Source organism: Phoca vitulina, unplaced genomic scaffold, assembly GCF_004348235.1.
Source record: "Phoca vitulina isolate PV1807 unplaced genomic scaffold, GSC_HSeal_1.0 scaffold15, whole genome shotgun sequence".
Lineage (NCBI taxonomy): Eukaryota > Metazoa > Chordata > Mammalia > Carnivora > Phocidae > Phoca > Phoca vitulina.
The window spans coordinates 38,950,730-38,967,469 of record NW_022589718.1 but is presented as its reverse complement, the minus strand read 5'-3'; positions in this window follow the sequence as shown (position 1 = coordinate 38,967,469).

Below are 16,740 nucleotides of genomic sequence, written 5' to 3'. Positions count from 1 at the left end.
GTCATCAATGCAAACTGTGCAGTTGGTTTGTGCCTGCGAATTTGAAGGTGTCCAGGGTGAACGAGAACATGAGGGCAGAGGGGAATGAATGACAAGACACCATGTTCAGCTGCTAACCTTGTAAGTTCGGAACAGATGGCCCATTTGAATAGAAATGTTATATTCCTTATGAAAATAAATTTTACCCCAGGCAAACATTGAAGCACTTGATATTCACTTACCATTCTGATGAGCACTGTGGCCATCACAGGAATATGTGAAAATATGGAGTTCAAATATGATAAGGTTTTTTAACAGATTTTTAAACCCATATTTATACATTGAAAGGGGATAAAAGCATTTGTCTCAGTGTAGTTGTTATATAGGAAAAGACTATTTATGAGAGGCAGCATTTATCAAAAGCTGTTTTAAATGGAAATTCAAGCTCTTTTTTTCAGGCCTTCTGACTTTTTGATGCATTGTCATGACTTAGAAACATTTGTCTAAGAACAAAAACATCTGTCTTCAGGTGTATTTTATTCTGTTTCTGGTATACATTTAGAAAATTGCAAATATGAAATGTAGATTTTATTCTCAGGACTGGGTTACCATATCTGTATTTACATTGATAGCCTTGCCTATATCTTGGGTTTTTGAACAGGGCAGATTTACGAGATTTACTGGTTGGACCAGTATATTTCTACTGTCAATTCTGTATGTTTAGACAAAAGTTTCCCTTTATAATCATCATTAAATGTCAGTAACAGATCTGCAAGAAAGTTAGAAAATCTTATATTTCTATATGGTCTTAGTAATATTTTTACACTTTTCCAGCTTAAGTAGTAACTTCTACCTTAAGCAGCGCCTTGATTAATTGAATAATTATCTTTTAAAACAAAGCTATAAAGATAGAATTATGAATTTGCAAATCACTTCTTATCTTGGGTTGTATCATCCCACCCACACTCCTCTCCTCACCTCCGTCCTTGGGGGGCATGCAGCCCACACCCCACACCCCACAGCCTGCTTGCTTCCTATTTCTCCACCAATACTGGCTGGTTTAGATCATCTGTTTGCCTGATTCAAAATAGGATGAATCTTTAAAAAAAATACATTTAGAGATTTTAGTGCCCATTTAAAGTTGGAGTTCGTGAAACATTTGCTGAGATAAACTTACATAAAATAGGCTCTAGTATCTTGATTAAGCCATTGATTAGTGTTTCTTTTTGCAGAGGACACATTCCTAAATCAAACCCCCTCCCTCCCACTTTCCCATACACCCAAAACACACACACACACACACACACAATTTTAGGAATAATTTCCAGGAGAACTGTATTTTCAGAGATGTTATTTTTCCCCTTCTCAATAATTTATTTGAAGTTTTATTTTTTAAGACAGTGTTGGCAGAGGCAACATGTGAATTATGTTTCTTCTTTTTTTGAGGTTAGAAAATTTATTGGAAATGCTTGATCACATCCATCTGTGTTCTTCCCAATACAAACAGTAGTTGAGTATATTGGAAGAAAAGGCTGGTTTTTCAGAACAAGTGTGTGTCCTTTGACTTTCACCTCACAAAACATTTGCCAGTCTGAACTCTGGTATGGAGCGTTCTGATTTTAATAATGTCATGCAGATTCCAAACACCACTCAAGACTTACTCCAGTGTATGGGACGCCTGGGTGGCTCAGTCGGTTAAGCGTCTGCCTTCGGCTCAGGTCATGATCCCGGGGTCCTGGGATCGAGTCCCACATCGGGCTCCTTGCTCGGCAGGGAGCCTGCTTCTCCCTCTGCCTGCCTCTCCCCCTGCTTGTGTTCTGTCTCTCTCTCTGACAAATAAATAAATAAAATCTTTAAAAAAAAAAAAAAAAAAGACTTACTCCAGGGTCTATAACCATGAATGGCTCTTTCATATAACATTCATAGAATATTTACTGGGTATTGCCATACGTCAGGCATCTTGGCACGTACTGGAGATACACCAGTCTGGAAGGTAATCATATCTCCTGTCCTTGTCTAACTTCTAGTTTATACAGAAGTAAGTACTCTCAGGATGGTTTGAATAACAGCAGCACGCAACAGATACAGAAATTGGCATGTTGGAGTGGGTTACTGTCATAACCGAAAACCTACAATTTGACATCCACAGCATTAATTTGGCTTTGGGACAGGGCAGTAGGTAGCAACCAGCGAGGCAGTAAGCAAAGGGTCGGCAAGCGCAGGGAAAATTGATATGAGAACCTGGAAAAGCGTAGGTGTGTGCTACATAGATCCAAGCCAAGAGTGCCTGCTCCCTGCAGTTACTGGGAAGATAGAAATGAACCTGGTGAGCTCTGTCTGGCAAAGGTGAGCTCCAAACAGATGTTAATATTCCAGCTGAGCACCTCTGGGGTGTATGACAAGCTAGGGAAGAAGAGAAGAGCTTCAGCTGGCAGGCAGAATTCAGAGGGAAGACAGAGAGGCCACGACTTGCTAGGATGTAAGAGGAGACTTGGTTCAGTTTCCTCATCCAGTAAAATATTCTACGAGCAAAACAACACAAAGCAAACCTCCAAACAAAGAACAGGTGGGGGCATCCACTCAAGGGTGTGGCTGCAAGACTATTGTTTAGACTCTGAGATAATTAAGCCCGTGCCTGATGGATCCTCCCAGCTAGACGAAAGAGCTTCTAAAACGTGAAGTGCTATCCCACAGCCATCAGACATGCCTTATAAAATAACTAAAGGTCTAGAGTTCAAGGCATTTACAAAAATGTCTGTAGGTGTGGCCCACACCCAGTAGAGTAGATTCCAACCAAATGTGCCACCATCACATGTATTTTTCTGTTCAACTGCTTTAAAAAAATTAACATGTAATTTGTATACAATAAAGTGTGGAGATTAGAAGTGGACAGCTTGATAAATCTTGACAAAAATAAATATGATTTTAATCACTACCTTAATCCAGAGACATAACATTTCTACCCCTGCAGCATTGTTTCCGATTTCCTCTCCAGTTATTCTCTGACTTTGTGGCAACCACTCTGGATCGTCTCATCCGAAATTCCTGTTGCCTGTCCTAAAACTCTGTGTAAGTGGAGTCATCCAGGGCGCTCTCCTCCATGTCTGGCTTCTTGCTCTTAGCATAATTATTTTGTTTTTCAACCTTGTTCTTGCAAGAACCAGATGTTCATTCCTCACCATTGCTAGGTAACAGTTTATCGTATGCGTGTTTTTCTGCTGATGGATGTTTGAGTTATTCCCTGTGAGTTATTTCAAAATTTGAGCTATTTTGCATAAAGTTCTTATGAATTTTCTTGAACACATCATTTGATAAATATTTATTTCTTTATTTACAAATTTCCAAATATTTACTTCCATTCCCATTCTCTTGGGTAAATAACTAGGTGTAGAGCTGCTGGGCAAGGGCGCTGGCATATGTTTACTTTTATAAGAAACTCTGAAACTATTTTCCAAAATAGACGTATAATTTTTGATTCCCATCGGCCATGTGTAGAGTTCCTGTTGCTCCTCACCTTCGACAATATTCGGTATTACCAATCCATTTAATTGTAAGCCATTCTAGCAGGTGGAAGTGATGTGTCACTCTCTATTAACTTGCATTTCCCCATTGGCTGGTGGTTCTACACATCTTTTCATGTGCTCATTTATCATCTGTACGTTCTTTTGTGAACTGCCAATTTAGGTATTTTGCCAGTTATTTATTAGATTGATTTATATTTCTTCTTACTGTTCTGCACAAATGTCTTTTGTTATATATGATTTATAAATATTTTCTCCATTCTTTGGCTTGATTTTTCATTCTATGAATAGTGTTTTTAATATGCAGAAATGTTTAATTTTGATGAAACCCAATTTATCATTTTTCCTCTCTTTTCTAAATGCTTTTATTATTATTATTTCCTTATTTAGTTTAATTTAATTATTATTAGTAATTCTATGCAAGAAAATTTTGTCTATGCCAGGATCATGAAAATATTCTTTGTTTTTTTCTAAAAGTATCTTAGTGTTCTTTTAGGACTGTGGTCCACTTCAAATTGCCTTGTTACCTTTACCAAAACAGAAGAATGAAACTCGACCATTCTCTAACACCCTACACAAAGATAAACTCAAAATGAATGAAAGACCTCAATGTGAGACAGGAATCCATAAAAATCTTAGAGGAGAACATAGGCAGTAACCTCTTTTACATCGGTCACAGCAACTTCTTTCAAGATATATCTCCAAAGGCTAGTGAAACAAAAGCAAAAATGAACTTTTGGGACTTCATCAAGATAAAAAGCTTCTGCACAGCAAAGGAAACAGTCAGCAAGACAAAGAGGCAACCCACAGAATGGGAGAAGATATTTGCAAATGACACTACAGATAAAGGGCTGGTATCCAACATCTATATAGAACTTCTCAAACTCAACACCCAAAAAAGAAATAACCAAGTCCAAAAATGGGCAGAAGACATAAACAGACACTTCTCCAAAGAAGACATACAAATGGCTAAGAGACACATGAAAAAATGTTCATCATCATTAGCCATCAGGGAAATTCAAATCAAAACCACACTGAGATACCACCTTATACCAGTTAGAATGGCAAAAATTGGCAAGGCAAGAAACAACAAATGTTGGAGAGGTTATGGAGAAAGGGGAACCCTCTTACACTGTTGGTGGGAATGCAAGTTGGTACAGCCACTTTGAAAGACAGTGTGGAGGTGCCTCAAAAAATTAAAAATAGAGCTACCCTATGACCCAGGAATTGCACTCCTTGGTATTTACCCCAAAGACACAGATGTAGTGAAAAGAAGGGCCATATGCACCCCAATGTTCACAGCAGCAGTGTCCGCAATAGCCAAACTGTGGAAAGAGCTGAGATGCCCTTCAGCAGATGAATGGATAAAGATGTGGTCCATATATACAATGGAATATTACTCAGCCATCAGAAAGGATGAATACCCGACTTTTACATCAGCATGGATGGGACTGGAGGAGATTATGCTAAGTGAAATAAGTCAAGCAGAGAAAGTCAATTATCATATGGTTTCACTTATTTGTGGAACATAAGGAATAGCATGAAGGCATTAGGAGAAGGAAGGGAAAAATGAAGGGGGGGAAATCGGAAGGAGAGATGAACCATGAGAGACTATAGACTCTGAGAAACAAACTGAGGGTTTCAGAGGGGAGGGGGGTGGGGGGATGGGTTAGTCTGGTGATGGGTATTAAGGAGGGCAGGTATTGCCTGGAGCACTGGGTATTATAAGCAAACAATGAATCATGGAACACTACATCAAAAACTAATGGTGTACTGTATGGTGACTAACATAATAAAATAAAATAAAATAAAATAAAATAAAATAAAATAAAATACCAAAAAAACCCCAAAACTCAATGAGCTATGTATGTATGAGTTCATGATCTATTTGTCTGTCCTTTAACCAATACCACACTGGCTTGTTTTCTGAGCTTTATATCATGCCTTGACCTTAGCATAATTCCTCTGATTTTGTCCTTTTTCAAAATTATTTTAGCTATTCTAAGATCTTTTCATTTCCAAACAGAGTTTGTAATCAGCTTCTCAATTTCTACAAAACGTCTGCTGGGACTTTCTGTTTTAAATGGGGCAAACTTCATGCAGAGTAAAGTGCAGAGAAATTAAGTATAAATTTAATGAGCTTTGACAACTGTCCATACTTGTGTAACCATCACCCCCATAAAAGCACACACAATCATCTCACACTATCACCTTCCACACAGCCCCTGGACCCAGGATTAACCATTGTTTTGATTTATATCATGAGAGATCAGATTTTCCTGTTCTTAAATGTTGGGTAAATGGAGTCACATCGCATTTACTCCTTTGTGTCTTCTTTTCTCAAATATCATGTTTTGAGATACGTCTATATTCTCATTTACATTCATGATTTTTCTTCTTTATTGTGGAGTGGTGCTGTTGTGTGATTATACACACTTGATTTAACTGTACATATGTTTAGTTATTTGGGGGTGGGGAATGAAATAGGGAAGTTTAATGACAAGAAAGGTACACCTGCTGAGGAACATCTTTGCTTGGTTTTGGCTCTTATACATAGTCCTTGACAAGTCTCGTGGAGAAATAAGTTTTCTTTCTGGTGAGTGAATATGTAGGTGTGTATTTGCCTGCTCATAGGAAGGGCATGTTTTTAACTTAATGAGAGATGGGCCGAGCACTCTCCAAGGTGTCTGCACTGGGTGCACTCCCCTCTGTGATGCAGGATGGTTCTGGATACCTTCTTCTTGCCAACATTTGGTGTTGTCAGTCTTCCTAATTTTGGCGATCCTAGAACACAGCATCCATGTGGCTATAATTTGCATTTCCCTGGTGAAAATGAGGTCGATAGTCTTTCATGTGCTCATTTTCCACTCATCTTTCCTTTTCTGAAGCGTCTTAGAATATTTTGTCCATTTACAAAAAGTGGGTTTTCATCTGTTTATTATTAATCTGTAAGAGTACTAATATTCTAGATCTATGTCTTGTGTGTGTGTGTGTGTTGGGGAGAGTTATTTTTTTTTCCATCTGTGTCTTGTCTTTTCTTTTTTCCTAAATGTGTCTTTTGATGAATAGAAATAAGTGGGATTAGTGAAGTCCATCTTATCAACTTTTTTATGATCAGTACTTTCCCCAGTCCTAGCTCAGATGTCACAGAGATACTCTCCTATTTTCTTCTGGAAGCACAGACATCTTTCGTTTTGAATTGAAAGGTGTCCAAAGCAAGAGGAACCCCATCGGGGCCTCAGTGTATCTTGAATTCCTGGACTCTATGTCAGGTGGTGGAACTGGATGAGTTCTGTGGGTGAGCGGAGGAACTGAGTGCATTTTGCATTTGGAGAAATGTGAATCGTGTTGATCAACACATAGACAGAGACAGACAGCAAAAATATCTGGGGTTCTTCTCCTCCCTTTGCAATCTGACCATGAAGAGTTGGAGTCTGCTTCTCCAGTCCTTGAGTCAAGGTGTCCTTGTGATTTGCTTAGGCCAACCGAATGAGGTAGAGGTGATTTTGTGCCCTTTCTAAGGCAAGGACTAAGGGCATTGTGTGATTTCCCAGTGTCACAGGCTGCTACAATAATGTGTCCAAGGCCAGAGTAGCCTGTTGGAGGGCAAGTCATGTGTTGAGTTGCCCCATTGTTCCAGCTGCCTTTGAGCCACCTGCCAGCCATATGACGAGGTCATCTTCGATCACGCAGCTCCAAGGTGATGTGCCAGGGACCACAGATAAGTGAATGAGCCCAGCTGAGATCAGCAGAGCCTGACCAGATTGGCTGACCTGCCCTGTTGACTCCCTGATACATGAGCTGTGTTTCATGTCACTACATTTTGGAGTGGTTTGTTACACAGCAGTAAGCAACTAATGTAGTATTTGAAAAGAAATCTGATGATTTTCCTGTCAGGGGACACAATGATGTACCAGGGCTGTACATATTAGTTTCTAAAACAAATATTAATATTTAAAGAAAAAGTTCTCATCCTGTTCAAACCAGGGTCAAGAACAGAGATATCAGCATAAAATGAAATATTATTTTCTAATTAGTAGTGGAAAAAATAAGCTTATGAAGAAAGTAAATAAGTGGAGAATTAACCAGAAAACTTTCTTAAAGTCATTGCAATTCAATGTCACTATTTACTTTTTCAAAATAACTTTATATAATTTAAAATTATATTTTTCTAACAATAAATCTTTGCTTAAGTTGATGTAGAGAAATATTTTTGTTGATCAACCCATAAGTGTGCTGACCAATCAGTTTTTTAGGGATTATTTGAGTGTTAAAATCTGCCTTAGAAGGATGCATGTACTTTATTATTCTCACAATTTATGCATAATTTAGTGACCTTGCTTTTTGATGCTCTTATTTAGCACAAGCTCCTCCTAGTGCAGGGCACATAGTAGTTGATCAGTAAATGGTAGATCCTTGTTTCCATTTGCCACAATCTTGAAATTGGTGTTGGTATCATCTATCACTTGATGGGGAACAGGAGTGTAGGAGGGTTATCTGGCAGGTTCCTGGGGCCAGAGGGCGATTAGCCAGATGCTCCAGCTTCTTGCTGCTTCTGCTTTTTCTTTGTACTTTCAATCACCCCATAAGTATAGTGGCTCATGAAAAAATATAATTGAAGGCAAAAGACAACTGATTTCCAGCTTTATCATTCTCAAAACCCAATAAATCTCATGCTCCTTGTCTTCAGTGAGTTCTTAAACCTCCTTGTTTCAAAGGAAGCCACAGCAAACAAGATGACATAACATATATTGATGTAGAAAACTCTATACAGGATGGGCATGCTGTAGGGTTTCTGAGGACAGAATGTGCAGTCAAGCCTTCATGGAACAGATGCGGACAGAGTCACCCACTCATCCCCTCTGTGTGGTGATCCAACACCACCGTGCATGAGGCTCTGTGCTAGGGGCTCCAGAAATCATAGTGATGAGGGGGGAGGGTTAGAACGGCATGACAGAGATAGACATGGATGGAATGGGGAGAGTGATAGGAGTGTGGTTGGACACAATGAGATGCTTGGCAGGACTTTCAGCTGCCTTTCAAGACCCATTCTTCATTCCTTCCAGCCTCATGCCGTCCAGTTACCCTTGCTCCCTTTCAGGTGAGGGTGACTGCATACCTAAGTTCTGGACATTGGGACATAAGCAGACTTTTTCTATGTGCTTCACGGGAAGTCTCCCTGTGTCTGCTCTGTGGAGCTCCGTGGGAATGCCTATGGGTCTAGAACCAGACTGTGAGGGTGGGGCTGTGCCCTTGGCAAGGCAAGGCAGAGTCAGGAGCTGAAAGCGTCATGGTCCCAGCGACTCTGGGAATGGCCATTCTGCTCTGGACTGCTTCCCTCCAGATTTTCTTAAGTGAGAGAGAATAAAATTCTATCTTACTCAAGCCACCATGATTTTTCTCCGTTATGTGGAACCACATCTAATCCTAACTAATACAGGTTAGTAACAATAAAGATTCTTTGGGGTTGAGAGGAGGAGGAAATGGTCTCTGGGTGAAGTGACCAGTCCATCTTCATGAAGGAGGTGGCACTTAGGCTAGGTCACGATGGATAACCAATTATTTCTGCTGGTAGGATGGCAGGAACAGCATCCCCATTCAAAATAGCAGCTACCTAAAGGTAATGGGAAGGACAACCTGTCCCTATGTGCGTATGAGTGTGTACCTATTGAGTGATAAGGGCAGGACCCGTTCTGATACTCAGATGAACCAGAGGCAGCTCTGTGTCTTGGAGATGGCCATGAGCGAGTGGTGAAGAGAGGGTGAGGTCCAGTGAGGGCCGGCTGTTGGCGCCATGATGGACAAACAGGCTGCTGTAGGGCTCGGGCAGGAGGACTCCGTCCAGCCCAGAGTGTGTGGCCGCATGAGGCTTCCCTGGGCAATGCTTGTTCTCAGCTATGACAGAAAATAGTGTATCCTGTTCATTGAGGCTAATGCTCGCCCCTCTTCCTTCTCTATATTCTACAATAAATACTTTGATAAATGAGTGTGTGCAGCCACACGAGACCACACGAGTTGTTGGGTAGTTGTTTTCCACATCAGGCAGCCCGTTAGCAGAGACCGAGGCTTAGCATTCTCCGCCCCTTGAGTGTTCTATCAGTGGGACCCTAAATCAGCCGCCACTGCTCCCAGGGCCTCATGCTTTACAAGCATTCAGATTCGGGGAAGTGGGAAATGAGGGCCAGTGTCCCCACCTGCGCTGACGCTCACCCTCCGCTGAGTCTGAGCCACAGCTGGGGGCATCCTGTCCTCTAGAGGCTCACCCACTCAACCACAGCCTGCATTCCTCTGCTTGAGGTAACCTCACAGCCGACCCGCATGTCCCTCTCCCTGCAGTGACCATTCAGCTTCTCTGAGGCCCCGAGCCCACACCTTTTCCCTTCTGCTGTGCTGCTTCTCGTGGGGACCTCTGGGGCCAGACCCGGGGGCACGTTCCTTGCTCTTCCCTACTCTCCTGGATGTTTCTCTGCCCTTGACCTCTGGAAGCCTGGTGGTGAGTCACTCTCTTCATGCCTAATAACTGCACGCTTACCTGGCGAGGCCCCTGTTGGACCACACAGACCTGTCTCGGTGGTGCCTCCCACATCTTGGGCCCTAGTTCCAAGGGGCCGTGTGAGATGGTTTTACAACATGGCTCCCAGACCCCGGCAGGCCTGTGAGGGCCGGAGCCAACAGAGCCCAGTAAAGGGACCCTCCCTTCTGCCTTGTTCATGGAAACACTGACTCTTAAAGGCCTGGGGTGCCATTTAAAGCATCTGAGGGTCGGGGACCTAGTGCCATGCTGGGAATCCTATCATGGGCCCCATAAACCAGCCCATTGGCCATATGAATGTCACCTGCTTCTTTCTCCTCCTTGTCCTGGGAAACTGAGACCCCCAGCTGGACCTGCCCAATCTCCCGATCACAAAACAGTGACAGATGATAAAATTCAAGTTTCCCCTTGTGGTGGAGTCTGAGCTGCTCCCTCCCCTGAGCAATCCACCTGCAAAAGGGCCCCGACTTACCTCCTCTTTGGCAGAATAGCCTTGCAGCTGGTGTGTGTCCAGGACCACCCCTGAATAAAATCAGGCGCAATCCTCTGGGTCGGTTTCTATGAAAACCTTTTCCCTCCTAAGCAGAGGACTGCTCGGTCATGTGCCGAGTCTATAAACATATTCCCTGAAATGAAATAACGAGCAAATGTAAATGACCATAGAGAGGAAATGAAAAGACACAGCCTCCGTCGACTTCCAGAGCCACCTATGCTATTAGGTTTTTTTTTTTTTTTTTATGTTCATTTCCAGGGACTGTTTCAATCAATCTTGATAGAATTAAACATTATACAACAAAGTAAAAGTGATCAAAGCCAATAGAAGAACATGAAGGACGGCTCATTTCAAGGAATTTGATTCTTGGGAATCAAGTTAAGTGTAATGGAGACTCCAGTGAAGGGGAAGAAGGCTCCGGCAGCTCTCCAGGTGGCCCTCCTCGACAGCGCTGTGCTCACGGTTGTCCCCTCACGCGGCCCGCCGGCAGCCGGGCCTACCAGCCCAAGCACAGTAACCGCGCTGTATTTATTGTTCTGAGTAGATTCAATCATTTAGGTAATTTCATGTTACTTACTGAGCAATGTGACAGGCAGACAAATTGATTGGCCTTTGCGCTTTAAAGCCATGATTCTGAGACAATACAATGGGCCGCAGTGCTTAGGATTCCTTTTCCCGTGGAGAAGCAAATGTGGGAGGAGGGGAGTTTCCTGAGTGCGGACCACAGGATGCGCAGGGACTTCATCCGGAAGCGATTTTCTCTTCAGCGTCAGTAAAATCCCATCCGGTGAAACTGTATGGCTCTAGAGCATTTCATTGCCCTATCTGACTGAACCATCTGGGTGATTGGATAATTAGTGCGGTTTTTCCCTAAATAACCATGGCCACTTTAATTAAACACTATATGAGGGAAAATACAAGACAAATTATGAAGCATAGCTCGCACTTATGGTCCTGAACATTTAGCTCACCCACATGGCTAGTGTTTTTATTGCGCCGGTTAGCAACTAGTATTATACTTAAACAAGAAAGTTCTCAAAATAAATACATGTTTAGGGTTTTACTCCTGATATGTATTTGAAAGGTCAGATACTTATGAAATATCTTAATAATTTTAACTGACACATAACAGGATGTTGGAAGATCTAGAGCAGGCATTCAATCCATTTCCCCACTGGAAAATGAGTGTTTGTATAAATATCCTTCACGTGGGGAGAACCATATTCCATACCAAAAACAAAATAACAAAAAGTTTGAAAGACATACATGATGCTATGCACATGTAATCGATGCGTGGGACATAGTTGTAAGATAATTTTTCTCTACATTGCCATTATCTGGATTGAGGTGTTTCCTATAATCATTATGCCCCTCACCCCCGTTGTTCTCTACTTTAAAATGCTCGTGTTGTGGAACAGGGGAAGTCATTTCCCCTGTCCTCTGGGCTGGCTGGGCCACATCCGGACCATATCTGGAATGCAGGTATCTACCAAAGTGCCCTCGTAGGATGCCACAGACAGGAAGAGGAGTCTGTGATGTGGGGCTTTTGAGGGACCTGACCATATCTGACGTAAACGGCGGAAGATGGGCTGCTTTGGATCAGCTCCTTCTCCACGTTGGGTTTGAAGCTGCCTTTCTGCAATTTCCACCATCGGTCCAGCCGTGTCTTCTGGAATAACCAGCACTGTAATACTCGCTCTCCTGCGTCAGGGATCTAGAGTTACTCAAGCTCGGCACGCTGCTCAGACCGTGCGGTGGGGGAGCTCATTCTCTGGGGGACAGGATGGGCTCTCGCGGGGACCCCGGCCTTGGACGCCTGTTCCCGCCCTGGTGCCTCAGAGCACAGATCTGCAAAACGAGGCCGGGGCGGTACCGCATCTCAGCCTCAAGACACCCGAGGTAGAAGAGCACCGTTTCTGGCACTGAGTAGATATTTAGTGAACGACGGCTATTTTTTGCTCTTAGACATTTTACTAGGTTAAGAAAGATAAAGTCGTGATACATTGCCTAAAGGAGGTCCTGATCCAGTGGGAGAAACGGGCACAGAAATACCTATAACGCACACAGACGAAGGCCTGTAACACAGGCAGATAAGTGCTAGGAGAGGGTTTATACTGAACGAGATGGAACCTCATCAGTTAGTGAGAGAGCTGGAGACCTCTCTCCTCCTCTCCTGCCTCCGTACTTCAGGCACACATGAATGAAATGCATGTCTTTATAGAGGGGAGGACTCTCCACTAGTTAAATTCATCAGGAAGACTTGAGGCGCCCTTTTCCTGCCCAAGGTTCACAGTTGGGAACCAGCTGGAGCCCATCAGCACACCAGGACACCCCCCTTCGCTACCTCAACACACAACGCGTTTCAAGACAGAAAAAAAATATCTGAACGATTTGGGGGAGGAGGAACATTGCTTTGTATAATGTCCTTTTGCTGATTTAAAAGGCATAATTGTGTAATCACATGAGAATAAACGTGCAGATTTGTGGGCTTCAGCATGTCCTCACCTGCACTTTGGTAGAGGGTGTGAGTATTGGCGCCCCGAGGCTGGACTGGGTCGGGAGCCTGGGCCCCATGCTGGGGAGGCGCTTACGGCATTGTGAGATTTCAGAGCAACTCAATAGGCAGTGCTTTCAGGAGAAGATGCCCAGCTCTCGAGTCAGAAAAATACCCAGAAGTATAAAGTGTAAGAGCCTTTCTGCGGAATATACCTACTTGTCTAACTTATTCTTGTATAAATTACCTGCTCCAAGGTTGAAGGTTTCACACTGAAGTGAAGGTGGAATCAGGTCTAAAAGCTGCTGCAAGGTAAACGTGGAGGGAGAACACAGAAAGGGAAACAGAACCTGATGTCTGTGCCGGCAGGAAGACAGGACAGTGTCTAGTAAATACCAGAATTTATTCTTACTGATTTGTTCAGGCTGGGAAGTCACAGATTTAGAGGGTGGGTGCACATTCACAGTAAGTGTCCTTAAGATGATTCCAACGTGATTCTGTGCAGAACGGGTTGGATCAGGTTGGACTCAAGAGAGGATGGGGTGACCTTTAGTGTCATGAGGATGGGGGTCACCACGCAGCTCTGCAGGGCTAGAGACCTCCCCTCCCACATCCTAAACTGACCAGACCGCCTGACCTCCAGCCTCCGTCTCTCATCTGGAACATGGGGATAATAATACTAACACCCACATCTTGAAGTTATTGTGAAGGCTAATTGGCAAAATAGAGGTAAAATTCTTACACTTGGCACATAGTAAGTGTTTGCAGTATTGATTACCAATCAGTTCTAAGAGCGGGGGGTAAAGCTGTGAGCAGACAGAAGATCCCTGTGTCTTCAGAAGGTTTCCATCTGTTCAAGGAAGACAAACAATAAATAAGTTTGCCCTATATAGTACATCAGTAGAGACAAGAGGCAAAAATAAGGCAGGAAAGAAGGACAGGCAGGCTGGGTGGGTTGGGGAAGAGATTTGGGGTCACTGTTAGCAGAGACCTCAGTGACAAGGGGCATTGGAGAAGGATGGGGGCGAAGTGAGGGAACAAGCATGTGCATGGGAGATAACCCTTTGTCTCAGTCTGTTCAGCTGCTGTAACAGAATCCCACAGACCAGGGGGCTTAGAAACAGACATTTATTTCTCCCAGTTCTGGAGGGTGGAAGTCCAAGATCAGGTGCCAACGTGGGCAAGGGAGGGCTCCCTTCTAGGTGACAGCCTTCTTGCTGTATCCTCACATGGAGGAGGGGGCTGGGAGTCCTTCATGGTCTCTCTCGTGAGGGCACTAACTCCATTCATGGGGGCCCCACCCTCATGACCTATTTGCCTCCCAAAAGGCTCACCTCCAAACACTATCACACTGGGGCTTACCGTTTGACATATGAACTTCTGGGGATATAACATCGTAGCACGTTCCAAAGGATAGGGCAGCGTATGCCAAGGCTTGTGGTGGGAATGTGTTTGTGTGTCTGTAACAGAGCATGGGGTCTGTGGAGGGACAGACGGGCATGTCAGGAGAAGGAAGGGCTCGCGGGAGGAGCAGGGAGCATGCGCAACGTTCCTGGTTGGGTACGGATACGGCTCCCTCTCCAAGGAAGGGAAGTGGGTTGGGAGTGGAGACTTGTGATGTGACTGACCGATGCATTCGTAAGCTCTTGTGTCTGCGCTGGAATCTGGTGGATGGAGGGAGGCGGGATCACTAACCCAGGAACAGGACGTGGTGGCAGAGGGCAGAGGTGGTGAGCAGCGATCAGATTTTGGCTGCCTTGGTGCTGGAGCCACCAGGGCTTCTGGCAGATAGACGAGGATGTTGAAGAAACAGGCAGACAGCAGAACTTTGGCCTGAGCGTCCTGGAAGGTGACCTTGCTGGGCATGGAGGGGGGCAGGCTGTGTCTTCTGGAGATGCTCAGAGGACGTCTTGACACAGAGAGGCAAGAAACGGGTTTTGGTACTATCTCTGTTAATCAATTCGGAGGGGGTGAGCTGCCCCAGGCCAGCATATTGATGGCTGAATGTAGAGAACAAGTAGAAAGAGTCATGATTCCAGGTCTGTGAGCCCAGAATGTGGGAGAATGGCGGCCGTGGAAAACAGGAGGAACAGGAAGAGAATTCCTGTTGGTGCAAGAGTTTGCAAAGTTGGTAAGTTTCAGCTCCAGTCCCGTTGGGTTTGGGTGTGGTGGGACATCAGTTGGTGCCTTCTTTGAGGGCAGGAGCAAATAGTTTTCATCTCGGTTTCTAAAGAAGGGTGGTTTGACACGGAGTAGGGAGACTTGTAGTTAACACATGTCGAGCTGGACTTATCCCCGTGGACTCGTGAAAATAGTTGTCCAGCCAGGGTGGCAGCACGTGGAGCTGACCACGTCTCGAAGACAAGCTGTGAGAAGGTGGCAGCTCTCTGAGGGAGTGACGTCGGGACATCTCTGAGAGAAACCATGCACCCGAGGGGCAGATGAGACCAGTTCCCACACAGGAAAGCTCAGGCAGGTGCGGGGTAAGGGCCCCCCTGTTGGTCTTACGATCAGCTGTTACTCATATTTCCTGCTCTACAGTTAGTTCCAGCAGAGAAAAAAAAAAAATCATCTTGTCTTGTTTTTACTTTATTCCCAAGGTCTAACACGTTATTAGATATTCAGTACTTATTGAATGAGTGAACAGCCATGGACACCCATGAAAGATATAAAAATGCAAAATGTGATTCTTTCCTCAAAGAACGTATCATCTTTGTGTGAAAAACACACAAACAGGGAGCAATCAAGTGACAACACAAGACATTGTATCACTGATTGTCTCTCTGCGTTTATTTATTTGTGGACCGCGATGTAAACCCCCAAAGTGCAGACAGCCTGCGCGGTAGGTTCATCATTACGGGCCACGAGGCCCACGTGGAGGAGGCACCCAGTACGTGTGGGCTGAGGAAGGGACGGTGAGGAGGGCACTGGGCCGTCGGGAGGGAGACAGGCTGGAGCTGGGTTTGTGGGTTCGCCTCAGAGAAGAGCAGGAAGCAGTTCTGTGTGGGTGACGTGCACGCCGCTCAGTGCCCGGTGCAGAACGTGTGCTTGATCCCAGGCGAGGAGGCACCGTGTTGTCAGGCCAGGAAGGGAGAGGCACAGGACGCATTCGCATCTGGTGGTTATAATAATGGTTTGTGTTGATGGTCTATTTCACAGTGTAGGTAGTGCTTCAATGTGCCTTGTCTAGTTTAATCCTCACAGCACTCGGAGTTAGATAGAATAAGCAGAATTATTTCCATCCTATAGAATGGAATGGAAGAGAAACGGAGATTTAGTCATCAGCTGAGATGAGTCTGAGGGAAAGCACTGTGTTCTACCGGCCTGGGATCTATGGTCCATTCTTGCGAAGTCCTCCGATCTTGTTTTTTAGAAAACATCTTTTAATGGAGGAAAGAAATAGATACGGCCGTGTATGCGATGCCCACAGTGGGTAGTGCTGCACATCTGAGAGAGCGACACACATAGGTGTGTCATACACGGCACGCGCGCTCAGTAAGACACGCACACGCCCGCAGCACGTGTGTGCACGCGGGACTGCGATACACACGCACCTGCACACAATGCATGCAAACACGCCCGCACACACACGTGTGCGTGTGAATATAACACATGCACACACACATAACACAGGAGCTCACATGCACACACGTGCATACAAATGTGGGTGCACACATATATAGGCACACGTATGCATGTTTGCACATTAATGTTTACACAT